The sequence below is a fragment of the Bubalus bubalis genome, chromosome 7, assembly GCF_019923935.1.
Source record: "Bubalus bubalis isolate 160015118507 breed Murrah chromosome 7, NDDB_SH_1, whole genome shotgun sequence".
NCBI classification, from domain to species: Eukaryota; Metazoa; Chordata; class Mammalia; order Artiodactyla; family Bovidae; genus Bubalus; species Bubalus bubalis.
Window position 1 is genome coordinate 59432224 of NC_059163.1, and position 26649 is coordinate 59458872.

The 26649-nt window shown below is 39.4% G+C and overlaps 1 protein-coding gene across 4 annotated transcripts in view; it reads left to right on the forward strand.

Moving 5' to 3' along the window:
* The window catches only part of LOC112586211 (putative uncharacterized protein FLJ13197), a 129685-nt gene that overhangs the window by 21689 nt on the left and 81347 nt on the right, over positions 1 to 26649 (forward strand). The window lies entirely within an intron of this gene.

Here is a 26649-nt window from a genome sequence, read left to right on the forward strand (position 1 = left end):
AGACTCACGTCCATCGAGTCAGTGATGCCATCCAGCCATCTCATCCTCTGTTGTCCCCTTCTCCTCTTGCCCCCAATCCCTCCCAGGATCAGAGTCTTTTCCAATGAGTCAACTCTTCACATGAGGTGGCCAGAGTACCGGAGTTTCAGCTTCAGCATCATTCCTTCCAAAGAAATCCCAGGGCTGATCTCCTTCAGAATGGACTGGTTGGATCTCCTTGCAGTCCAAGGGACTCTCAAGAGTCTTCTCCAACACCACAGTTCAAAAGCATCAATTTTTCGGTGCTCAGCCTTCTTCACAGTCCAACTCTCACATCCATACATGACTTATAGAAAAACCATAGCCTTGACTAGACGGACCTTTGTTGGCAAAGTAATGTCTCTGCTTTTGAATATGCTATCCAGGTTGGACATAACTTTCCTTCCAAGGAGTAAGCGTCTTTTAATTTCATGGCTGCAGTCACCATCTGCAGTAATTTTGTTGTAACACAGTAGTTACAACAAAATGTGGAAGAAAGAGGTTGGAAAAACAAGTGAGAGCTTTAAGTACAGTACTTCAATTTAGGTCAAGGAGTAGGGGCATCAAACAGTTGGCAACTTACTGAAGCAAAACTAGATTTTCCTAGACCAGCTTGAATTTCATGACATTTGCCCTTTTCAATTGAGGTGATTGTTAAGTGTGATTTCATATTAAACGTTTTACACTGCTTATACAAATATACTTACATAACTTTTTTTTTTTTCAGCCGATGTCCTGGTTTGATCTTTGGGAAATAGAATCATTTATTCAGTCTTCAAATATTTGCTCAATATTTTGTGCCAGGTTCAGGAATGAACATTTGTGTAAAAGTTCAAAAATTACTTATTAGGTGCTTGCTATGTGTCAGGCTCTGTTCTAGGTGCTGAGGGTACATCACTGAACAAATGGAAACGAGAAATCTCTGCTCCCATAGAGCTTTTATTTCAGTGATATGTTAGTTTTCTAGAAGCGCCACAGACTAAGTGTCTGGCATGTGCGTGTGTGTGAGCTCAATCATGTCCGACTCCTTGTGACCCCATGGACTGTAGCCTTCCAGGCTCCTCTGTCCATGGGATTGCCCAGGCAGGAATACTGGAGTGGGTTGCCATTCCCTTCTCTAGAGGATCTTCCCAACTCAGGGATTGAACCCATGTCTCCTGCATTGGCAGGTGGATTCTTTACCACTGTGCCACCTGGGAAGCCTAAGTGTCTTAAACAACAGAAATTTACTTTCTGACATATCTGGAGGCTGGAAGTATGAGATCAAGTGGTCAGTAGAATCCGTTCCTTGTTAGGGCCATGATCTATTCCAGACCTGGATCCTTGTCTTGTAGGATGGTCTCTCCTTATGTCTTAACACTGTCTTCCCTCTTTCCTTGTCTGTGTTTAGATTTCGCCTTCCTATAATGACAATATAAGGATATAATATATAAGGAATATCCTTATATTGGATAAGGGTCCACCCTAATCCTCGTTTTAACTTAATTACTTCATTAAAGATCCCATCTCCTAATATGGTCATATTCTGAAGTAGGACTTCAGCATATGGATTTGGCCAGGGGGATGGCCATGGGACGCAATCTGGGCCATCACAGGTGAGCACGGATGCAGAGCAGTGAATGATGCCTAGAACGCAGGAGTTCCTTATTGCTGTGTGGCAGGCACTGTACCTGGCACAGTCACACACATCATTGCATTAGGTGCTGTAGCAGCCCGTGAAGTGAGTATTGCTAGCCCCACTTTATAGCGAGGAAACTGAGGGCACACCGCATTTAGTTTGCATGGAGGTTTGCTTCAGTGATACTGTGTTTAATGTTTTCACTAGGTTGAAACCTTGGAAATGGAAAGTGAGCCATGGCTAAAAGTATAGAGCATGTATTTATGGCTTTTACAGATGCAGAACTGACAATTTCTGGGTGTGAGTATAGAGAGTGGAAATTGTTTTTTTGTTTTGTCTTTTTATATTGGGTTCTAAGAATGAAACCAAAAATAAGAGCAATCTTTGATAATTATCTTTTTATCTCTGTAGATCGTTCAATAAGTTGTATTATGTAATAACATATTATTACAAATAAATGTAATTATTTATAATATATATAAACACTAGATAATTTTATATATATATATATGTATATATATATCTCCATCCATCCATCCATCATCTATCCACCCAACCTTCACTGAACATCACCCATGTCCTTGGCACTGTTATGCCCTGAATTGCTTACTTTTCTATCTTCTCTCTCCTCTCCTTCTCTCTCCTTTGACTGCCTTAACTTCTGCCCCTTTATTTGATTCTTGGATCTCCAATTTTTGACCCACATCTTCAATATTATGCCCTTCTCAAGTCCTTTCTGTTATTCCCTTCTCTCTGGTTAAACTATCACTTATCTTATTTTCAACAAACAGATTGTTTCCTCCACATTCTTTTGAAAATTTTCTAATCAGGTACAAGAAAATGAGTTTTTTGGGGTATGTGTGTGTGTTGTAGTAAACTGATTATAATTTCATGCCTTAATAAAGAAATGCTGCTAATATAAAACAAAATCTAAATATTTATCTGCATCTATCACCTATCTATATTTTGGATCATTTCTTTCTTTTAATTATAATCTCCTGGAGAAAGTCAGTTTGATCTGTTTAATTTAATATAGCATCTGGCACTTGTGGTAATCACTTCCTAAACTTTTAAAAGAGGCAGTCCTTTTTGGGTCTTCTAATATGTTTGTTGCACCTCTGATATAAATGCAGAAATGAATTCAGAAATGCACAGCTCGAGATTAATGTGATTTCAGATAATGCCTATAAAGTTATCTCTGTCTTTTCTGTCATAAGCTGGATATGAGAAATCCAAGTCAGCAATAATACAGTAAATCATTGACTACTTAGGCAGAGCCATCAGGAAAGGGCTTGTATTTACCCCGCTGTTTCCACACAAGTCACTTCAGTTCAGTTCAGTTCACTCGCTCAGTTGTGTCCGACTCTTTGCAACCCCATAAACTGCAGCATGCCAGGCCTCCCTGTCCATCACCAACTCCCAGAATTTACTCAAACTCATGTCCATTGAGTCGGTGATGCCATCCAACCATCTCATCCTCTGTCATCCCCTTCTCCTGCCCTCAGTCTTTCCCAGCAGCAGGGTCTTTTCAAATGAGTCAGCTCTTCGCATCAGGTGGCCAAAGTATTGGAGTTTCAGCTTCAATATCAGTCCGTCCAATGGACACCCAGGACTGATCTCCTTTAGGATGAACTGGTTGGATCTCCTTGCAGTCCAAGGGACTCTCAAGAGTCTTCTCCAACACCACAGTTCAAAAGCATTAATTCTTCAGTGCTCAGCCTTCTTAATAGTACAACTCTCACATCTGTACATGACTACTGGAAAAACCATAGCTTTGACTAGATGGACCTTTGTTGACAAAGTAATGTCTCTGCTTTTTAAAATGCTGTCGAGGTTGGTCATAACTTTCCTTCCAAGGAGCAGGTGTCTTTTAATTTCATGGCTGCAATCACCATCTGCAGTGATTTTGGAGTCCCCAAAAATAAAGTCAGCCACTGTTTCCACTGTTTCATCTATTTGGCATGAAGTGACGGGACTGGATGTCATCTTAGTTTTCTGAATGTTGAGGTTTAAGCCAACTTTTTCACTCTCCTCTTACACTTTCATCAAGAGGCTCTTTAGTTCTTCTTCACTTTCTGCCATAAGGGTGGTGTCATCTGCATATCTGAGCTTATTGATATTTCTCCTGGAAATCTTGATTCCAGCTGTACTTCCTCCAGCCCAGCGTTTCTCATGATGTACTCTGCATATAAGTTAAATAGGCAGGGTGACAATATACAGCCTTGACGTACTCCTTTTCCTATTTGGAACCAGTCTGTTGTTCCATGTCCAGTTCTGACTGTTGCTTCCTGACCTGCATACAGGTTTCTCAAGAGGCAGGTCAGGTCAGGTGGTCTGGTATTCCCATCTCTTTCAGAATTTTCCACAGTTTGTGGAATTTCCACACAGTCAAATGCTTTGGCATAGTCAATAAAGCAGAAATGGATGCTTTTCTAGAACTCTCTTGCTTTTTCGATGATCCAACAGTTGTTGGCAATTTGATCTCTGGTTCCTCTGCCTTTTCTAAAACCAATTTGAACATCAGGAAGTTCACGGTTCACATATTGCTGAAGACTGGCGTGGAGAAATTTGAGCATTACTTTACTAGCGTGTGAGATGAGTACAATTGTGCAGTGGTTTGAGCATTCTTTGGCATTGCCTTTTTTGGGGATTGGAATGAAAACTGACCTTTCCAGTCCTGTGGCCACTGCTGAGTTTTCCAAATTTGTTGGCATTCTGAGTGCAGCACTTTCACAGCATCATCTTTCAGGATTTGAAATAGCTCAACTGGAATTCCATAACCTCCACTAGCTTTGTTCATAGTGATGCTTCCTAAGGCCCACTTGACTTCACATTCCAGGATGTTTGGCTCTAGGTGAGTGATCACACCATCGTCATTATCTGGGTTTTGAAGATCTTTTTTGTACAGTTCTTCTGTGTATTCTTGCCACCTCTTCTTAATATCTTCTGCTTCTGTTAGGTCCATACCATTTCTGTCCTTTATCGAGCCCATATTTGCATGAAATATTCTCTTGGTATCTCTAATTTTCTTAACGAGATCTCTAGTCTTTCCCATTCTATTGTTTTCCTTTATTTCTTTGCATTGATCGCTGAGGAAGGCTTTCTTATCTCTCTTTGCTATTCTTTGGAACTCTGCATTCAAATGGGTATATCTTTCCTTTTCTCCTTTGCTTTTTGCTTCCCTTCTTTTCACAGCTATTTGTAAGGCCTCCTCAGACAGCCATTTTGGTTTTTTGCATTTCTTTTCCATGGGGATGGTCTTGATCCCTGTCTTCTGTACAATGTCACAAACCTCCGTCCATAGTTCATCAGGCACTCTGTCTACGAGATCTAGCCCCTTAAATCTATTTCTCACTTCCACTGTATAATCATAAGGGATTTGATTTAGGTCATACCTGAATGGTCTAGTGGTTTTTCCCCACTTTCTTCAATTTAAGTCTGAATTTGGTAATAAGGAGTTCATGATCTGAGCCACAGTCAGCTCCCTATCTTGTTTTTGCTAACTGTATAGAGCTTCTCCATCCTTGGCTGCAAAGAATATAATCAGTCTGGTTTTGTTGTTGGCCGTCTGGTGATGTCCATGTGTAGAGTCTTCTCTTGTGTTATTGGAAAAGGGTGTTTGCTATGACCAGTGTGTTCTCTTGGCAGAAGTCTATTAGCCTTTGCCCTGCTTCATTCTGTACTCCAAGGCCAAATTTGCCTGTTCCTCCAGGTGTTTCTTGACTTCCTCCTTTTGCATTCCAGTCCCCTATAATGAAAAGGACATCTTTTTTGGGTGTTAGTTCTAAAAGGTCTTGTAGGTCAGTTACATTCAACAAATGTTCTTTGGAAAGTCTGAAGAGCTAGAGTACACTATCTAGAAGATTCCACTTATCAAAAGATAAGTAGAGGGTTTTCCCTTTCAAGGCATGTTGGAGCAACAAGGACCAGACCTAACTGCTCATCATAAATAATTATGGTTGGATAAAATTTGAAAAGATGGTTTTCAGACATTAGACAACAGTCTGCATAAGACTGTGATCCTTGAGAGAAAAGAAACAAAGTGAACTTGATAATTACCCTGGCTTTCTGCCTGGAAGCAATTTCTAGAGTGTAGATTCAGACAGATCCTGGCAGCCTTGCTGAGTTGATGAGCTGGAGGTCAGAGTTTGGGGAGGCTAAGGTGATTAGAGGTAGTGTGGGATGGAATTCTGGGAAGGAGGGAGCTATGAGAAAAATGTAGTGTCAATATGTAGCGAAGGGCGTCTTTTGCTGAACACCATGAGAGAAATGTATAGAATGGTACTCCACAGGGCTGGACAGAAAAGACTGGTGAACTGCCAGTTGAATAAATCCCAGGGCACACATGAAATGAGAAAATGTTTGTGGCTTCAAGAGCCAAATGGGTAAGTCCTTGTTCATCCTTGGAATATTCAATGGAGACCCTAAAGTAATTATACATTAGTAATGAGTCTGAACTATCCTTGGAGTGAAAGATCCTCTAGACCAGGGAAATATTTTCTTAAATTTACGGATAGCAAATATTTTTGGCTTGTGGGTCATATGGTCTCCATCACAACTACTCAGTTCTGCCATTGTGATGTGAAGGCAGCCACAGGCAGTACATTAGTGAATGGGTGTGACTATGTTCCAGTAAAACTTTATTAACAAAAGTAGATGGCCAACCCGTGGGTTGTAGTTTGACCTCTGCTCTAGACCAGCATTGACCTATAGAAATATAATTAATGCAAGCCACATATGTAAATTAAAATGTCTAGTAACTGTAGTAAAAAATTAATGATAAATAGGTTAAATTAATTTTAATAATATATTCTATTTAACCCAATATATCCAAAATATCAATTGAACATATAATCAATATAAAAATTATTAATGAGAAAGTTTGCATTCTTTTTCTCACATTAAGTTTTCAAAATTTGTGTATTATAGATGAAGCAAAACCTTTATATTTTATACCTATAACACATTTTATTTCAGATTAGTCATAGTTCAATAACCATACAGTAATTGCCATCCTGGATAGCACAATGCCAATCTCTTAAAAACAAGTTTTGATAGAATGAAACTGATGAGCAATTAACTTCACCACCTATCAAAACCAAACCCAAGGCTCTTTAAAAGAAGACAGCACAATGCAGACATTTGTCAATATCAAGACATGCTAAAAAGTGGACCCAAAAAACCCCCAAAACACCAAAAAACAAAAAACAACCCAATAACAAAGAGAAGAACTAGCTAAGATAAAAAGATCTAGAAATGAGAAGATAATATAATTAGCAGACGAGAATATTAAAATAGGCTTTATTATTATGTATAAGTATTTAATGGAAAACATTAAAAGAATCAGAAGAAAAATGAAAAATATAGAAAAGAACTAAATGAGATGAAAAAATACTAGATATAAAAATACTAGAGATAAAAAAAATACTATCTAAGATGAGGATTTCACTGAATGGGATTAATAGCAGATTAGGCATTATAGAAGAAAAGATTAGTAAACCTGCAAACATAGCAATTAATTTGATACAAGGTGAACCACAGAGAGGAAAAAAAAGACTGAACAAAATAAAGGAAAAGAGGTTCACTGATCTGTGGGATAATATAAAATGATCTACCATAAATGGGGAAATGAAAAGGGGGTAGAAAAAATATTTGAAGATATAATGCCTTAAACACTTTAAGGTTTGATGAAAACTATATTTCATAAATCCAAAAGCTTAAGAGCTCATTTAAAAAAAAGAAGTTAAGACACATAATAGTCAAATTACTAAAAACTAGCATTGAAGAGAAACTTAAAAGCAGTTTGAGAAAAGTCCACCTTACACACAGAAGAACCGACATGTACATGACAATAAATTTCAGTTCAGAAACTTTGCCAGCCAGAAGACAATGAAATAACATCCTAAAAGTGCTAAAAAAAAAAAAAAGTCAACTTATAATTCTGTATTGAATGAAAATATCTTGCAGAAACAGAAGTGAAATAAAAACTTTAGCATACAAACAAAATTTCAGGAAATTTGTTGCCATGTAATATATACTATAAGAAGTATTAAAGAAAATCATTCAGGCTAAAACAAAATGATACCAGATGGAAATTTGGAATATAGTGTGCCAAAGGTGCTAAATATGTGGATAAATAGACAATATTTTCTTTAAAAATTTCTTTAAAAAGTTAACCTCACTGTTTAAGGAACAAATAATTACAATGCATTTTTGAGATGTATCAAACAATTAGAAGTAAAATATATGACAGTTGCTTGAAGAACAGGGTGGGGAAAATGGCAATCCATACTCGTAAGGGTTTTACATTATACATGAAGTGGTATAATATTATTTGAACATATATTATGAATTAAAAATACATATTGTAAAGTGTAGAGCAATCACTAAAAATTTAGTAAGTTAAGAAAAAAAATAACACCAAGAGTGCTATGTATAAAGAGAATACTAAGAATATCAATTAACTCAAAAGAACCAAGAAAAAAGGAAAGAGTAACAAGTTGAGACAAATAGAACGCAAATAGTAAATGGCATATTTGAACTTAACCATACTGATAATTATATTAAATGTAAATATTCTAAATAGTTCAATTAAAAATCAGAGATTGTCGGACTAGATTTAAAACAGTAAGTCTATTACATGCTTTGTGTGAGAAAACCACTTTAAATATATAGACAAGATAAGTTTAAATGAACAGGATGGAAAAAGATGTGCTATACAAACACTAATTACAAGAAAGCTGGAGTGGCTATATTAAAATCTTGTTGACGAGCAACATGTTATTATATCCTTTGTTCAGTTCAGTTCAGTCGCTCAGTCGTGTCTGACTCTTGGTGACCTCATGGACTGCAGCACACCAGGCCTCCCTGTCCATCACCAACTCCCAGAATTTACTCAAACTCATGTCCATTGAGTCAGTGATGCCATCCAACCATCTCATCCTCTGTCATCCCCTTCTCCTCCTGCCTTTAATCTTTCCCAGCATCAGGGTCTTTTCTAATGAGTCAATTCTTTGCATCAGATGGCCAAGTATTGGAGTTTCAGCTTCAGCATCAGTCATTCCAATGAACATTCAGGACTGATTTCCTTTAGGATGGACTGGTTGGATCTTCTTGCAGTCCAAGGTACTCTCAAGAGTCTTCTCCAGCACCACAGTTCAAAAGCATCAATTCTTTGGTGCTCAGCTTTCTTTATAGTCCAACTCTCATATCCATACATGACTACTGGAAAAACCATGGCTTTGACTAGATGGATCTTTGTTGGCAAAGTAATGTCTCTGCTTTTTAATATGCTGTCTAGGTTGGTCATAACTTTTCTTCCAAGGAGTAAGTGTCTTTTAACTTCATGACTACAGTCACCATCTGCAGTGATTTTGGAGCCCAAAAAATAAAGTCTGTTACTGTTTCCACTGTTTCCCAATCTATTTTCCATGAAGTGATGGGACCGGATGCCATGATCTTCATTTTCTGAATGTTGAGCTTTAAGCCAACTTTTTCACTCTCCTCTTTCACTTTCACTAAGAGGCTTTTTAGTTCCTCTTCACTTTCTGCCATAAGGGTGGTTTCATCTGCATGTCTGAGGTTGTTGATATTTCTCTCAGTAATCTTGATTCCAGCTTGTGCTTCATCCAGCCAAGCATTTTTCATGATGTACTCTGCATATAAGTTAAATAAGCAGGGTGATAATATACAGCCTTGTCGTACTTCTTTTCCTATTTGGAACCAGTCTGTTGTTCCACATTCAGTTCTAACTGTTGCTTCCTGACCTGCATATAGGTTTATCAAGAGGCAGGTCAGGTGTTCTGGTATTCCCATCTCTTTAAGAATATTCCACAGTTTGTGGTGATCCACACAGTCAAAGACTTTGGCATAGTCAATAAAGCAGAAATAGATGTTTTTCTGGAACTCTCTTGCCTTTTTAACCCAAACGTTATTGACTGCAGTGTTTCAATATCACTTACATAACAAATCACTGACCACAGGCATTAGTTTCTGCAAATCCCCTGGTCAATAATGTTAATATTAGACAAAGCAGACAACGTAAAAAAGAATATTGCAACAAATGAGAAGGGATCTTTCATAATGATAAAGAGATCAGTTCATCAGGAAGATGTGATAATCTTAAATATAATAGTACTTCAAAATACATGAAGCAAAACCTGATAGAATGAGTCAGAGGTCTGGAAATCATTTAAATTCATTGATATTAATCAGTTGTGTGGCACTGGGGAAATTATTTGATCTAGGAGTGAAAGCTTGCTCCCTTATAAAAATGATAGCATGTATATCATGAGAATTTTATGAAAATTAGATAAAAGTACACGTGAAATTTTTTAAAAATCCAACTTGATGAACTAAAGGGAAATTTTAAAATCCACAATTTCAATTGGATTAGTCAACAGTCTTCAGTTAGTAATCAAGAAAGAAGACAGAACATCCACAGGGATATTGAAGACTTGAATGACACCATCCGTGAACTGGATCTAATTGGCATTCATAGAATACTTTGCCCAACAACAGTAAACTGCACCTTCTTTTCAAGGTCACGTGGAACATTAACCAAAATAGACCATATGTTAGTCATAAACAAGTGCTAACGAATTTAAAAGTATTGAAATCATAGAATTTGTCCTCTGACCATAGTGCAATTAAATTTGAAATTAATAAGAACTATTTGGGAAATCTCCCAATATTTAGGAATTAAACAGCACACTTCTAAACCACACACAGTTCAAAGAAGAAATCACAAGGAAATGTAGAAGTATTTTGAATGAAAATGAAAACATATCAAAATTTATGTGATGTTAAAGCAGAATCTAGTCAAGGCTATGGTTTTTCCAGTGGTCATGTATGGATGTGAGAGTTGGACTGTGAAGAAAGCTGAGTGCCAAAGAATTGATGCTTTTGAACTGTGGTGTTGGAGAAGATTCTTGAGAGTCCCTTGGACTTCAAGGAGATCCAACCAGTCCATTCTAAAAGAGATCAGCCCTGGGTGTTCTTTGGAAGGAATGATGCTAAAGCTGAAACTCCAGTACTTTGGCCACCTCATGCGAAGAGCTGACTCATTAGAAAAGACCCTGATGCTGGGAGGGATTGAGGGCAGGAGGAGTAGGGGATGACAGAGGATGAGATGGTTGGATGGCATCACTGACTCGATGGACGTGAGTCTGAGTGAACTCCGGGAGATGGTGATGGACAGGGAGGCCTGGCGTGCTGTGATTCATGGGGTCGCAAAGAGTTGGACACGACTGAGTGACTGAACTGAACTGAAAGCAGAATCTTGAGGGAGCTATATAGTTAAATGTTTATATTGGAAAAAAAGAAAGGCCTAAAATCAATAATCTAAGATTATAACTTTAAAAGAAAGGAAGAACAAATTAAACACAAATAAAGTAGAAGGGAGAAAATAAAGATACAGGCAGAAATTAATAACATATAAGACAAAAATAATAGAGAAACTCAAAGAAATGAAAAGCTGGTTGGTAAATTTCAATAAATGGTATAAACCTCTAGCTAGACTTATTAAGAAAAAAAAACATAGATGACACAAACTGTCAATTCAGGAATGAAAATGGGATGTGCTGCAGATGCTGCAGACATCATAAGGGTGATAAATAAATACATGAATAATTTTATGTAGATAAATTCAACAATTAGAAGAGTGGGAAAATTCCTTAGAAGATACAATTAACCAATATGACTGAAGAAGTAGGAAACCTGAATATCCCAAATCTAGTAAAGAAATGTGTAAATTAAAAAATTTCCCACAAAGAAAATTTTAGGCCCATATGGCTTCACTTGTGAATTCTAGAAAATATTGTAAAAAGAAACATACCAATGTTTCATGAACTCAGAAAATAAGAGGATGGAGTACTTGTGAACTCATTTTAAGAGACCAGTATCACCTTGACAGTAACATCACAAGACAGAGAGAGAGAAAGAAAAACAAGTAGAGACCAATATGCATCATAAACATAACTACAAAAATTCTTAGCAAAATAATAGCAAGTTGAATTCAGCAATCTCTTGAAAAAAATAATGCCTTGTGACCAAAGGGGTAGGGGTTACTTCAGGAACGTAAGAAAGTCTAGAGGAAAACCATTGAAGGTAAGGATGTATGCCAATGGGAAATAAAGATAAAAAGGGAATATCACAAGCTCCAATAGTCTTGATTTCCATTCTTATTTATAGCAGCTGACATTTCCGAACATTTATCACATTCCAGAAAGCATTTTCAGAGTTGTATGTGAATTAATCTCGTTTAATCTTTGCAAGAACCCCATGAGGTAGGCACCGTTTTATAAATAAGTAAACTAAAGCACAGAATGTTAAAACTAACTTCAAAAAACTAAGATCATGGCATCTGGTCCCATCACTTCATGGCAAATACTTGAGGAAACAATGGAAACTGTGACAAACTTTATTTTCTTGGGCTTCAAAATCACTGTGGATGGTGACTGCAGTCATGAAATTAAAAGATGCTTACTCCTTGGAAGAAAAGCAATGACAAACCTAGACAGTGTATTAAAAAGTGGAGACATAACTTTGCCTACAAAGGTCCATATAGTCAAAGCTGTGGTTTTTCCAATAGTCATGTACTAATGTGAGAACTGGACAATAAAAAGGCTGAGTGCTAAAGAATCGATGCCCTCAAACTGTGGTGCTGGAGAAGACGCTTTAGATTCCCTTGGATTGCAAGGAGTTCAAACCAGTCAATCCTAAAGAAATCAACCTTGAATATTCATTAGAAGGACTGATGCTGAAACTAAAGTTCCAATCCTTTGGCCACCTGATGGGAAGAGTCTACTCTGGAAAAGACCCCGAAGCTGGGAAAAATTGAAGACAGGGGGAGAAGGGGAGGACAGAACATGAGATGGTTGGATGGCATCACTGACTCAATGTACATGAGTTTGAGCAAACTCTGGGAGATCGTGAAGGACAGGGAAGCCTGGTGTCCTGCAGTCCATGGGGTCGCAAAGAGTCAGACACAACTGAGTGACTGAACAACAACAAAAAGCACAGAGAAACTTAAAAACTTGTCCATGGTCCCATAACACTTGGACTTATACTGTCTGTCTCCAGATCCCTGTGGCTCAGATGGTAAAGAATCTGTCTGCAATTCGAACCCGGAAGACCTGGGTTCGAATCCCTGGGTCAGGAAGATCCCCTGGAGAAGGGAATGGCTACCCACTCCAGTATTCTTGCCTGGAGAATTCCACGGACAGTCCATGGGGTTGCAAGGAGTCGGACACGACTGAGAGACTAACACACTTTGCTAATGTACTCTTTATACAGAACTGCTCATTTTCTGTGCTTTTGCCTAGCAAGACTGTTTTCATCATTCCCGAAGTGGCTCATCAGTAAAGAATCTGCCTGCCAATGCAAGAGACATATGATATGTGGGTTGGATCCCTCAGTCCAGAAAATCCCCTGGTGGAGGAAATGGCAACCCACTCCAATGTTCTTGCCTAGAGAATTCTATGGACAGAGGAGCCTGGTGGGCTACAGTCCATGGGGTCGCCAAGAGTCAGACATGACTGAATATTCATACAACACAACAAAAACATTTATGACTTTTTCAGCCCATAGTTAAGAACTACTTTCTGAGTCAAAGTATTAAGCAGTTACAAATGCAAAATATATTTTAAAATAAAAGTATGTTTATTAAATTATAAAACTCATGATACTAGAGTGGGAGATATGCTACTTTCAGATCAGATCAGATCAGTCGCTCAATCGTGTCCGACTCTTTGTGACCCCATGAATCGCAGCACGCCAGGCCTCCCTGTCCATCACCATCTCCCAGAGTTCACTCAGACTCATGTCCATCGAGTCAGTGATGCCATCCAGCCATCTCATCCTCTGTCGTCCCCATTTCCTCCTGCCCCCAATCCCTCCCAGCATCAGAGTCTTTTCCAATGAGTCAACTCTTCGCATGAGGTGGCCATAGTACTGGAGTTTCAGCTTTAGCATCATTCCTTCCAAAGAAATCCCACGGCTGATCTCCTTCAGAATGGACTGGTTGGATCTCCTTGCAGTCCAAGGGACTCTCAAGAGTCTTCTCCAACACCACAGTTCAAAAGCATCAATTCTTTGGTGCTCAGCCTTCTTCACAGTCCAACTCTCACATCCATACATGACCACAGGAAAAACCATAGCCTTGACTAGACGGACCTTTGTTGGCAAAGTAATGTCTCTGCTTTTCAATATGCTATCTAGGTTGGTCATAACTTTCCTTCCAAGGAGTAAGCGTCTTTTAATTTCATGGCTGCAGTCACCATCTGCAGTGATTTTGGAGCCCAGAAAAATAAAGTCTGCCACTGTTTCCACTGTTTCCCCATCTATTTCCCATGAAGTGATGGGACCGGATGCCATGATCTTCGTTTTCTGAATGTTGAGCTTTAAGCCAACTTTTTCACTCTCCTCTTTCACTTTCATCAAGAGGCTTTTTAGTTCCTCTTCACTTTCTGCCCTAAGGGTGGTGTCATCTGCATATCTGAGGTTATTGATACCTCCTAAATTTTTATGTGACTACAAATGTTGCCATCTCCAAGAAGTGGAAAAGATACTTTCCCCTTTCTAGGTGTAGAACAAAATGCTTGTGCTTTTCCCCCTGTGTAGACTAGATTTCAGTGCTGGCACTGTGACTTGGGCAAGGTCTTTAAGCCCTGTGGGCTTTAGCTCTCAAATTTGCAAAATGGAATAGGATAGTGTGAGGATGAGGAAGATATCCAGGTATTCTTTTATTCTCTCTGATTCTCCCTAGCTTTTCTCTTCCACAGTGCTTGAATTTCAGAAGTTTGACCTTCTCCAGAAAAGCCTTTTTCAAACTTTTTGGACCATTGTCCACAATAAGAAATAACTTTACTTCACAAACCAGTAGACACATGATGCACATATATATGTAAAATGGAAGTGATCACCTAGTTTTTTGTACACACTAGGAAAATTATTACCTTTGAAAGTAACTGTGCTGCACCTATGGATTGAAGTCAATGGCTTTTCCATGGTTCAAATAAATAGATTATGGCTTGTATGTGTAAGATTGTGACTGCAGCCACAAAATTAAGACACCTGCTACTTGGAAGAAAAGCTATGACAAACACAGTTTATTAAAAAGCAGAGACATCATTTTGCTGACAAAGGTTCGTATAGTCAAATCTATGGTTTTTCCAGTAGTCATGTATGGATATGAGAGCCAGACCATAAAGAAGACTGAGTGCTCAAGAAGTGATGCTTTCAAATTGTGGTGCTGAAGAAGAGTCTTGAGAGCTCTTTGGACATCAAGGAGATCAAACCAGTCAGTCCTAAATATTCACTGGAAGGACTGATGCTAAAGCTGAAGCTCCAATACTTTGGCCACCTGATGCAAAGAGCTGATTCATTGGAAAAGACCCTGATGCTGGGAATGATTGAAGATAGGAAGAGAAATGGGAAACAGAGGATGAGATGGTTGGATGGCATCACCAACTCAATGGACATGAGTTTGAGCAAACTCTGGGAGATCATGAAGGACAGGGAAGCCTTGGCGTGCTGCAGTTCATGGGGTCACAAAGAGTCGGACATGACTTAGCAACTGAACAGCAACAATGAACCAAAATGTAGATAAAGAAGCATCTCTAGTGAACATTCTCTATGATATGTATACAAATATTAGTAAGAAGTAAACCCCATTTACTGTGATCTAGTAGCCCCTATGCAGCCGGGGTGGAGACTTCCGGGGAGGGAAATGAGGGAGTGTTATTGGGAAGGTTGATATTGATGAGGATAAGATAATAAAAGTTGTGTGTGTGTGCACACTTGGGTGTGTGTACATGCACCTAACCAGTCACAGAACCCTGCCATCACTCCTTTCACCTCCTTCCTTCTAGCCCTGCTTTTGTCCTTCCACATGTTCCTCTTAGCCTACAGAGTTTAAGATCAGCGGTTCTTAATATTTCTTGGACCTTATCCTGAGAACAAGGATAAGGATGTATGTAACAAATCCATCACACACAGAAAATTTCATATGTATCAGGGGTTCTGGAACCTTAGATTTAGGAATATCTGACCTGTAGAGTTTGTAAAAAGTTAATTCATAGATAAAACTATATTTAGCCAATAAATATATGAAAGATGGTCAAGCTCACTAGCAATGAGTTAAAGAACTCTATTAGAGAACTCATAAAAAGATCTGTGTTACATATAAATGCTTTTGTATATATTTAGAATATATATGCATTTGCCTATTAAGACATCCTCAGCTGCCTAACACTTATCCTGTCCTTCAAGACTCAGTTTTAGCATCACCTTTCCCAGAACCTTTGGTCCACTAGCCACCTCCAGCCCAGTGGGTAGGGTGCTGCTGAGGGCTCCGTGTTCCAAGGTGTATTTCCCATATTACACCATTTTTTGTGCCCTCCTGCCAGTTTATTTTAGCGTCTGTTTCCTTTAGGTAAGAATACTCTGAAGATAGAAGCAGGGCTTTGTGTCACTGCGTCTCCATTGCATAACCCAGTGCCTGGCCACAGGAGGCTCCCACTAAGTGGCCATCTGAGGGTAAAATGCCCACACTCGCTTTCTGGCATCCTTAAAGAACTATGAGACACTGAATTTTTAAAATTTCTTGCCAATTACCTTTTTGCATAGAACCTAGATTGAAATTTAGAATCACAAGACTACTGTACTTTTTAAGTGAAAATGACTTAGGAGGAGTTGTTTGTTTTCAATTAAGTGTCAATAGACTAGTGCAAATTCTCACACTCAAAGGAAAAATGATAAAAATATGAGCAATGGAGCAGATTTAAAAAAAAATAGGTTAAATGATGCTTTCTTATTCTGATATTATGTTTCCCTTTCATTTTAAGGTTATTTTTTAATTCTATGCTAGTATTTTTTGAAAAGTTCTATTAAATCAAAAATTCTGGAAATTTCCAGCTCTAGTGTCTTTCTGCTCAGAACTAAAATCCAGAGAGATTGTGATTTTGCCCATGGCCAAACCAAGTAGTAAACATTTCAGTCCAGTATCTTTCTGCTATTATGTTTAATGCAATTGTGTACATTTAAAATTTTTACAGATATGTTTGGTGCAATTGGTTTTCTGTTCAGCCTTTTAAATTTAGAAATGAAACGGTCAGTTAATATGTTTGTTGTATTATAGTCAGAAACAGGTTTGCTCTCTGAGAAATATCTATAACCATATGATATTGCTGACTGTCAGTGTTTGGTGAGGTTTTAAGAAATGTCAGAATCTTCAAGTTATATATATATATCTAATATTACTATTGGGGCTTCCCTTGTGGCTCAGATGGTAAAGAATCTGCCTGCAGTGCAGGAGACCTGGGTTTCAGGTCTTGGGTCAGGAAGATCCCCTGGAGAAGGGAGTGGCAACCCACTCCAGTATTCTTGCCTGGGAAATCCCATGGACAGAGGTGCCTGGTGGGCCACAGTCCTTGGGGTTACAAAGAGTCGTACACAACTCAGTGACTAACACTTTAATATTGACTTTGATATGGAATTAAAGACTGTTTCTTTCCATTTTTGGATGTGTCTTAATTTTGAAGGTGTTGTAAGCACTTAAAAAAAGAAGAGATTTTGAATTTGGCTATTGCTTTAATTCTGATTTTAAACATCTGAATACTGTCCATCTAAGAAATTCCACTTCTAGGAGCTCATAGAAAATAATGAGATGTGCAGAAATGCATGCATAAATGTGTTCATTAAAACATTTATGTTAATAAAGATTAGAAAAAAGCATAAATACCCAATAATAAAGAATTGGTTAAATACTTTGATATAGTCATTTTATGGAAAGTGCTTTGGTTATTAAATATGGCTGTATTTTATCTTCTTCTATATACCTGTATTTCCTAATTTTTATCAATCACAAATATTTTATACTTATGTAACTTATTTGAAAAGTTTTAAAATTTGCCCAACTCAATATTTTGTCTGAAATTATGTTCCTTACTTGTTTTTCTTATGCTTTTTTCCAATTTGACATTTTAATTGAATAGCCAAAGTTCAGTGTATGTGGACTCTTAAGTTTTAATTTTTCAATTTTACTTTTACATCTTCTGTGTTTGTGTAGTTTAGCTTAACTTCAGCATCTGACACTGAGCTGCTTATAGAACAGCACAGAATCCAATGAAAAGCTGTCATTTTTGTCTGAACACTATGCTGTCCTGCAAACTCATATCTGAGGCCTGAACATTCTAATTCTTGATAATTTAGTATCAAGAAGGACAAGCACAACCATAAACTCAAAGATCTAGGAAATATTTGAAGATGTAATCAGTTCAAATATTCTTTTTCTCCTTTGTAGTTGGCTGCATCTTAGCTCAGAGTAGAAATTCTGGCTACAGCTTTTTGCCAGGATTGCAGCCTGCTGGCCTAAAAGCCAGTTTGTATAGTATCTTTAGCATTTACAGCTCAAAAGTTGCCTCTTTGAAAGAGGAAGACAAGTGGTTCCTGATTACATCATAGCTAAGTATGCCTGTGTGCGTCTGTGTGCATGTGTGTGTCTGAGAGAGGAGGAGGGGGGCAGGGAGGGGATGGAGGAGAGGGAAGAGAGTGGGATGGTATAAAGGCTTTCTGTTACCTTTGGCACTAGGTTCATTGCCCATGTAAAGTTCTTGTAGACTCCAGTAGTTCTTCTTAGTAGTTGTAATACTTTAATTAATTGTTTAATGTCTGGCTCTCTTTCTAGAAGTCAAGAGATATCAGAGCAGGAACCATGTCTCCACCCACTGCACTCTCTTTTTGCTTAGTTTCCAACACAGTGCTTTTTGCATATGTAGTGAGGATTTATGAATATTAGTTAAGTAAATGCATGCATGGGTCTTAGAAAACTTGATTTGTTTATTTTCTACCGTGTGTAACAGTTTCTATGGTTGCTTTAGCTCCCCCTCCTCCTCTTTCTTCCAGTTGCATCTTAAAGCCATGTTTAGAATGGGGTGGAGCAGGGGCAACCATTGCCTCAGACTGAAGGAGGTGCCTGCTGACACTCCATCCATTTGTGAGCTTCCTAAGGTGAGACCTGGGCTTCAACCCTGTTAGGATCAGTGTTTGTGCTTCCCTTCCTGACTCCAGATAGTGTGATAAAAGCCAAGCATCTGTTTTACCATCTGCAGTAATACAGAGGTGTAGCCTGCATTGGAGAAGGAAATGGCAACCCACTCCAGTGTTCTTGCCTGGAGAATCCCAGGGATGGGGGACCCTGGTGGGCTGCCGTCTATGGGGTCACACAGAGTCAGACACGACTGACGTGACTTACAAGCAGCAGCAGCAGCCTTTTTAGGACAACAGATTTGGATGCCAGTGTGACTATGGGAACTCCAGCCCTCTCATAGACAAAGTATACAATCATCTTTAGTTTGTGCAACATGCTATGCTTTGCCTCAAGAAGGCTTGGTGAAGGTGGCATTTCTGTCTGTGTTGTTCATTGCCCCATCTTCATCCCTAAGGACAGGGCTTGAATGCCCACTCTGTGGGCACTCAGTAAATATTTGTTGAATGAATGATGAATGATGAAATATCCTCATAGCTGATGAATGTCATCTTGTGTTTGATGTGCCATTTTGGCAATAGTTCCAGTTAAGCTGGCTGGTTAGCTCAGTTGGTTAGAGTGTGTACGAATAATGGCAAGGTCGTGGGTTTGATCCCTGTATGGGCCATTAAGTCTACTTTAGGGCTTCCCAGGTGGCGCTAGTACTAAAGAACCTGCCTGCCAGTGCAGGAGATGTAAGAGACACCGATCTGATCCCTGGGTCGGGAGGAGGGCACAGCAATCCACTCCAGTATTCTTGCCTGGAGAATCCCATGAAGAGAGGAGCATGGCAGTCTCCAGTCCATAGGGTCGCACAGAGTAGGACATGATTGAAGTGACTTAGCACACCAGTTAAGAACTTGAAATGTGTGCTCTTTATGAAAAGGCAACCTTTTGCTCACCCTTCCCCCACCCCCGCCCCCACCCATTACTGTTTCCATGCTCCCATACTCTGCTGCATGAGCCTTCCAAACAAGATGTCAATTCTCGCATTTTCCTTTATAGAACAGGCCAAACCATTCATGTTGGCAATCATGTGCTAGTGAGTATGTTGTTACAAAATTTCCAAATCTTCTGATCAACCCACAGACTTTACTAATATAATAAATTCATTTTTTTTGTAAAATGCATTTTCAAATCAATGTTTTCCATAAGAATACTGATTTTTGTTGTGTGGATTCAGAGAACAAATGGTGATAACATATGCTAAAATTAAAATTGGTCTGCCTCCTTTTATAAACCAGAATCTTATCACTTCCCAGTTTACCTTGTCTCTCAGGAAGCTCAGAGGTAGGAGTTATGCCCACTCGTGCTTACCCTCAACTTTCTGAAACAGGGATTTCATCTCTGTTTTCCTTCATTACTTTGTTTCTTGAACATGAAAAATATATATGGTATTATGCTTTGTTGAAAGTAGCCTCAAATTCTTTTTGGTAGATGGGAAATTATAATTAATGAAAAGAAAAATATTTGACTGTTCACAGGTGCTTTTCAAAGCCTGCCTTCCATGATGCTATCAATGCCTCCATCTAACTCACTGGGTATGGACCCTCTTCCGGAGCCCGATTTTTCCAGTGTAGAGGCACTGGGAAATAGAGGTGTTTTATATTAAAACATTAGCATTCAGCAGAAAGAGCCCTGGTTTGAAGTCAGCAGAGCTGGGTTCTTATTACAACTCCATGAACTGCTGGAGTGACCTTGGACAAGTCATTTAACCTGTTTCTCTTCTATACATCGAGTATAAAGTCACACGCTGTACCAACTACCTTGGGTTCTCCTGATGTTGAGGTAAGACATGTTCACATGTTTTGTTAACAGTTACAGTTGTCTACACGTCTGTGTCCCCACAAGTCTATAACATTCTTTAAGATCAGGGACTGCATCTTGTTCATCTTTGTGTCATCAGGGCTTGGCTTGTTGACCTGAAGATGCGGAGGGCATTGAATGTGGGTGACACTAACTTACTCATTGTTTTCTTTCAGCAAAGTTCCTCTGGTGTCTGTTCGTCAATAAACCTTCATTGGTCAGCTGATCTTAACTGAATACTTTCTGCATGCTTTCTACTACCCCTCAGATATTTAACTGTGGAAGAAGCACAGAGGATAAACACAGAAAAATGAAAATGCACACACATGCACACATACACACACACCCCACCCCCATTATAGATTCCTAAATGTCAGAGGTCACAAAATAGTGGCTTAAGGGCTAAGTCTGCCTTTAAATGTGCTTTCTTTGGCTCAAACATGAATTTTTAAAATGTAAACCAATAACTTAAAATCCAGACGTGGATTTTGCTTCTTTGTGAAGTTGTGAACAGCTGGTCACACCAGGCCAGCTGCAGTGTTTGCAGGGACAACTGGCAAGGCAGTGCTGGCCATTACAGGCATTTCCTTGATGGGCCAGCTCAGATACAGCCCTGTCAGTCCCCATTGTCTCTTGAACACCAAGGTAGATAGGAGCTACCATTTTTGATCACATTTATTATGCTTGCACTTGGGTGGCAGCATTTACTGTGTACCAGGCACTATTCTACGCTCTTTGCTTACCTATTCATCTCGACTGTTGTTGTTTAGTTGCACAGTTGTGTCCGACTCTTTGAGACCGCATGGACTGTTGGCCTGCCAGGCTCCTCTGTCCATGGAATTCTCCAGGCAAGAATACTGGACTGCGTTGCCATTTCCTTCTCCAGAGGATCTTCCCGACCCAGGGATCGAACCCACGTCTCCTGCATTGCAGACAGTCTCCTGTGTTACAGGTGGATTCTTTCTGACTGAGCCACTTTATATACCCAAGAATGACAGGTAGGGAAACTGAGGTGCAGTTAGTCTGTGGTGGATAAGGATTCAACCCCAGGCATTGGGCTCCCAGGTTCCGGCTCTTCATTGCTCAGCTAGCTATATAATATCTTGGTGGGGAGGGAAGGATATAAAAAAAAATCATACCTAAGAAGTGATTTTGTAGAGTTTTAAAGGTATAAAGAGTCATGAGTCCAGGCAGGTTAAATGTACCGTGCAGAGCCCTGGCTGGAGATCTGAGCACAGTCTTGGTTAACGCCCAGTGCAAGAGGGTGCAGACAGGAGACAGGCAGGAGGTGATGTGTGGCGGCAGGGGACTGGGAGCTTGGGTCTGACTCCCCAAGGAAGGGGATGGCCCTAGGCCTCTTAGGGTGGCCTGAGCTAAGGTCAAAGTCCTGTGACCCACGTGGTGTGGGATGAGTCGGCATTCTTATAGGAGTTCTGCTGTACTTCATTCATTGCTTTCACAATAGAAGAAAGTCGATTTTGAAACCCAGGTGTCCCTATAATACTGGCCTGACTGTTTACTTCTGCTTCGGTCCCTGAGTATATGAGCAAATACTTCAGGCACTACAACGAGCAGAAACTTGAGACAGAGCTTATCTTGTAATGCTGGGTTTTGCATCATATCCAGGGTGTGGTGTTACTTTAGAAGGCAGGTTCAATAATTACGTGTTTACGGATTGAGCAAACTCTGCATGTGCCTGGGAGGGCTCAGGATTTATACTTTTAGAGCCTAGGGAACTTATTTAGCTGGTCGGCAGGCTTAGTACCTGGATATAACAAATGGTCACAATATATTCAACACATTTATGTGTGTGTATATGTATTTACATTGAATATTTATGTAACACCTGGTATTGAATCATACTTATTTACAAAAGAGCCTAGGGAAGCTTGGAGATAAGTGAATCAATTAAAGCTAATCAGGCAAGCCCTGATCATTGACCCACCTCATGTGTCCTCTCTTGTTACATATGATCTATTAAATAGCACATTTTGTGTTTTTGATGTAGCCTAATGATATAATAAAGGGACAAAAAATGAATGTTAAAAGCATTAGGGTCACCAAAACTGCCTTCTTTAGAAAATAAGGATGGCTATTAAACAGTTACACTCTTTGTTCTCTTGCCCTATTATTATGTCTCTCTTTAGGAGAGAGATTGAAAGCGTGTTTATTGCTCTGTTCTTAACCAGGCTTGTCAACTACTGCCATACAGTACGTGTTTAAAGCATCTGTAATAATGAATTGCAGCCCACACCCCTGCCTCATCTCTGTTTCCCTGCTTTATTGCCCTTTGATAATTTCTTCCATTTCTATTTTTGCATTTTCAAGGACAACACAAGGCAGAATAGTTATATGATTCAGGACTTTTAAACACACTTGAAATATGGCAATCACTTGTTATTCTTGATAACAAACCTAAAGGCAAGCTTTCAAGCACTGACTTGTCTTCTCCCTCCTCATTCCAGCTACTCAGACTTAAAGAGAAGGACTTTGAAATTATCTGCTTAATTGGGTTGCATGTCACTGCTGTTGGTAAAAGTGGCTTTGGGATACCGGTGTTGGTTTTGGGGGGAGGGCTTTGCTGTGGTTTTACATGTCTTGTCTTCATTGCTTTGCTATCTTTGAGGACCAGGCAACATCCTTGGCTTGTTCTATTCCCTTCGAGGTTGATGCCATTTGAGTCTGGCCTTTCGTTGCTCTGGCTGTACAGGTGTTCTGGACTTGATATTCTGCTCCTTTTGGAATGGACATCAGAGGTCCACATACAGGCTTTTGGTGCACTTAGAGTTATGCTAGGAGGAGCATGAAATGACTTCCCAAAGGATGTGGTTCCCGCCCCCTTAAGAACTAAAAAAGGGAAGGTCATGGTTGGACCAGTAACCCATCCTACTTGACTGTCAGTTTCCTTATCTGTAAAGTGTGAGAGTCAGACAAGATCATCTCTAACATCCTTTTCTGCTCAAATATTCTGAGCCAAAGCAGGCTGAGAACACATCTACACTGAGAATTCTGTAATTTTAATACTTTTCTGGAAAAGCACGATGGTGGTACCAGCTAACAAGACTGAGACAGAGTTTGCAGTCAAATGGAATTAAGAATAAACCCAGTTCTGCCAGTTTTGTTTTTTTTTTTTTTTGCTCTGTAACCTTTAGGATATCACTTTTCTTTGAGGCTTATGTTTCTCATCTTTAAATGAAAATACTACTACCTACCTAGCAGAGTTGTTGTACAGATTTAATACATATATTAGCATGCATAGCCGACACATAGGAGTCATTCTGTACATGGTGGAAGTTACTCTAATGACAGTAATCTTATGAGTATGTGGTTTGGGGAATACTTGAGGGTTTGGAATAGGTTCAGTCTAAGGAAGATGGCATATGGAGAAGTCTTTGAAGTTGAATGAGTACTAAGGATGATTTTGAGGGTAGGGTAGCTGCTGAAGGAGATAATGCCAAGGATGTGATAAGAAACAAGTGAAGGGCACTGATGGGCAAGGTCATTCATTCACTTAATTCCAGTACTTGCTACAGGTGTAGGTACTTTCAGTGAGATCATCTCCTCGTGATCAGTGTTGTTTTGTGCCTTGTCCAGTATATTATCTTCCAGACACAGAGTCAACCTTTGTGATTGAAGATGGTGGCACATTGATGACATGTTGTCATCAATGGACATGGACATGTCTGAAAAGACCAACTCAAGATAAAACCCAAATATATTCCAAAACCCAAAGATGGAGACTGTTTTTTATTTTGTAGCTACTGTCAATGCATGTAGAGCCTGTCACTTACTATTTCTGCCGACATCTGGATTCTTGAAAATTTCACTGTACTTTAGATCTTCTTAACCTGGGCTCCTCTAGTCCAGCGGATTTTTGAAGTCCTTGAGATTCTTTGCAGAGCTGCATGTATATGAGCATGTGTGCATTCTGGGAGGGGTCAGACTTGAAAAAGCCAACAAAGCTGCTGAAAGTGACTAAGAAAGAATTAAAATGATTTTACAAGATGAAAAAATGATCTAACACAAACACAGAGAGGTCCCCAAATACTTGCTTGTTTCCACAGCTTTGATAGGTCCACACCTTCTTCTTTCCTCTAACAAACAATGCAATGGGTGAGTCTCTTTGGCAAAGTTTTCACATTTTCCAAGCAGCTCTTTATGACATGATCCGGAGTTGAATGGTTTGGAAGATTTCTGGTGAGTGGATGTGGAGACTTTGTGCTTTCTTCATTGTTCCTAGAAAGAGCAGTAACAATTAAAAAAAAAATTTTTTTTGTTTTTTATATTTCTTTAGGAAGACTAAAGACTCAGAGAATAAAGTTTCCAGGAAAAGAAATGAAAATGATTTTGACACCAGCAACCTAAAAGAGTAAAGTAAAAGTGGCAGGGTAATAAGATTTTTAAAGAAAAAGAAGGAATAGTGCTTGTTATCCAGATTTCGTTTACAAAGAGAGTTAGTCTTTTGTGCCTGGCTTTGCCTCCAGGCCTGCAGGGGCCACAGGGCCACTCCTCAAAGAGGGTTTGGGAACCTTCTCTCTTCCTCCTCCCCTCCTCTCCCCCTCCCTCTCCTCTCTCCCTGTCTTTTCTCTCTCTTTCTGTATTTCTGTCTCCTTCTCTCTCCCCCTCTTTCACACACACACACACACACACACTCATCTTTAAAAGCCGCAGCCTTCATTGTATCACCAGTATTAGGATTTGGAACATCTTAAGGAGATGTTGACCCCCACAAATCTAAATTAGGAAAGGAAGTGAATTTTAGTCGAACCTGCTTTGAAAATACAGAACTTCTCTTTTAAGAAACAAGAGGAAATAAATAACTAGATAGAATTTGTTGAGCCTCTGTGAGTCCAAAGCTCCTGTTGAAGCTTTCTGATAGAGTCAAAAGCCCCAAATTCATCATTCACCAAATCGTTACACAGATACAATGATTCTCTTAGATACTGGCTGTGGAAGTTACTCTTTAGATGTTTACTTTCTAGTCTGGGAGACAAATCTCACAAACATGGAACAATTAAGGAGAATAAAGTAAAGTCAGACTTCTGAGAAGGGAAAGCTTAAGTGGGCTGGAAGAATGCATCAGGTCAGCAAAACACAAAAATTGATGTACTTCAGCAGGGGAATGGGTAAATAAAACTGATGGTTTCAAAAGATGGAATACTATTCAGTAGCCAGAAGTATTGAAATAAATCTATATGAGGCCACATGGATAAGTTTCAAAATATTGCTAAATGAATTTAAAGTAAAAAATAAAGCAATTTGTTTAGGATGTGTATAGCATTATGGGTTTCCCAGCTGGGGCAGCAGTAAAGAATGTACCTGCCAGTGCAGGAGACATGGGAGTCTCTGGTTTGATCCCTGGGTGAGGAAGATCCCCTAGAGAAAGAAATGGCAACCCACTCCAGTCTTCTTGCCTGGGAAGTCCCATGAACAGAGGACCTGGTGGACTACAGTCCATGGGGTCGCAAAAAGGTGGACATGACTGTTCATGCAAACACCAGCATAGCATACCACGTATGAAGAAAAACACATAAAATAACATCATTTATTCTTTGTGTGTGCGTGTGTGTATTACTTTCTAAAGATCTGGAAGGAAACACCTTAACTCAGAATCATGGTTACTTCTTGAGGATGGAGAAGGATGACAGTCAAAGCTCCCTTTAGTTTCATCTGTTTCATGCTGCTTTTGCATTTGGTGATTTCCTCTGTTGACTGGGAGTCTAGAGGCCCAGCTTTCTTCTGTAGGAAGCAGTTGAGGGTTTTGTAAAGGTCTTGCCTTCTCCTAATACACCACATGATTTCCTGGTAGTCAGGGCCTCTCTAGGTCTTTTCCATTTTTTTTTTTTGGAGGTTTCCAGCAAAGTAATAAATGAAGAAATGCCAGAAGAATGTTACAAGCACACTGTACATTTAAACTGTCTATGTTTAGCCGTTAAAGATGTGCGATGATGTTTCTTCAACCCTGTCTGGGTATCTCTTGTAATACCATCAGAAGTCTATATTTTAAGTCTCAATTGTCCCCTTGCTGTGCTCCTCCAAGTGGCCCCAGGGAGCCAGAGAAAGGCCCTGTATGGAGCAGACTGATGGACTGACAGTGGGAGGCCTCTGAAGGCAAACTCCAGGGCCTTCGGTCCTTCCCCAGGCTTAAATTCTCCCTTGCACCTGGCATTTGCATCTAGAG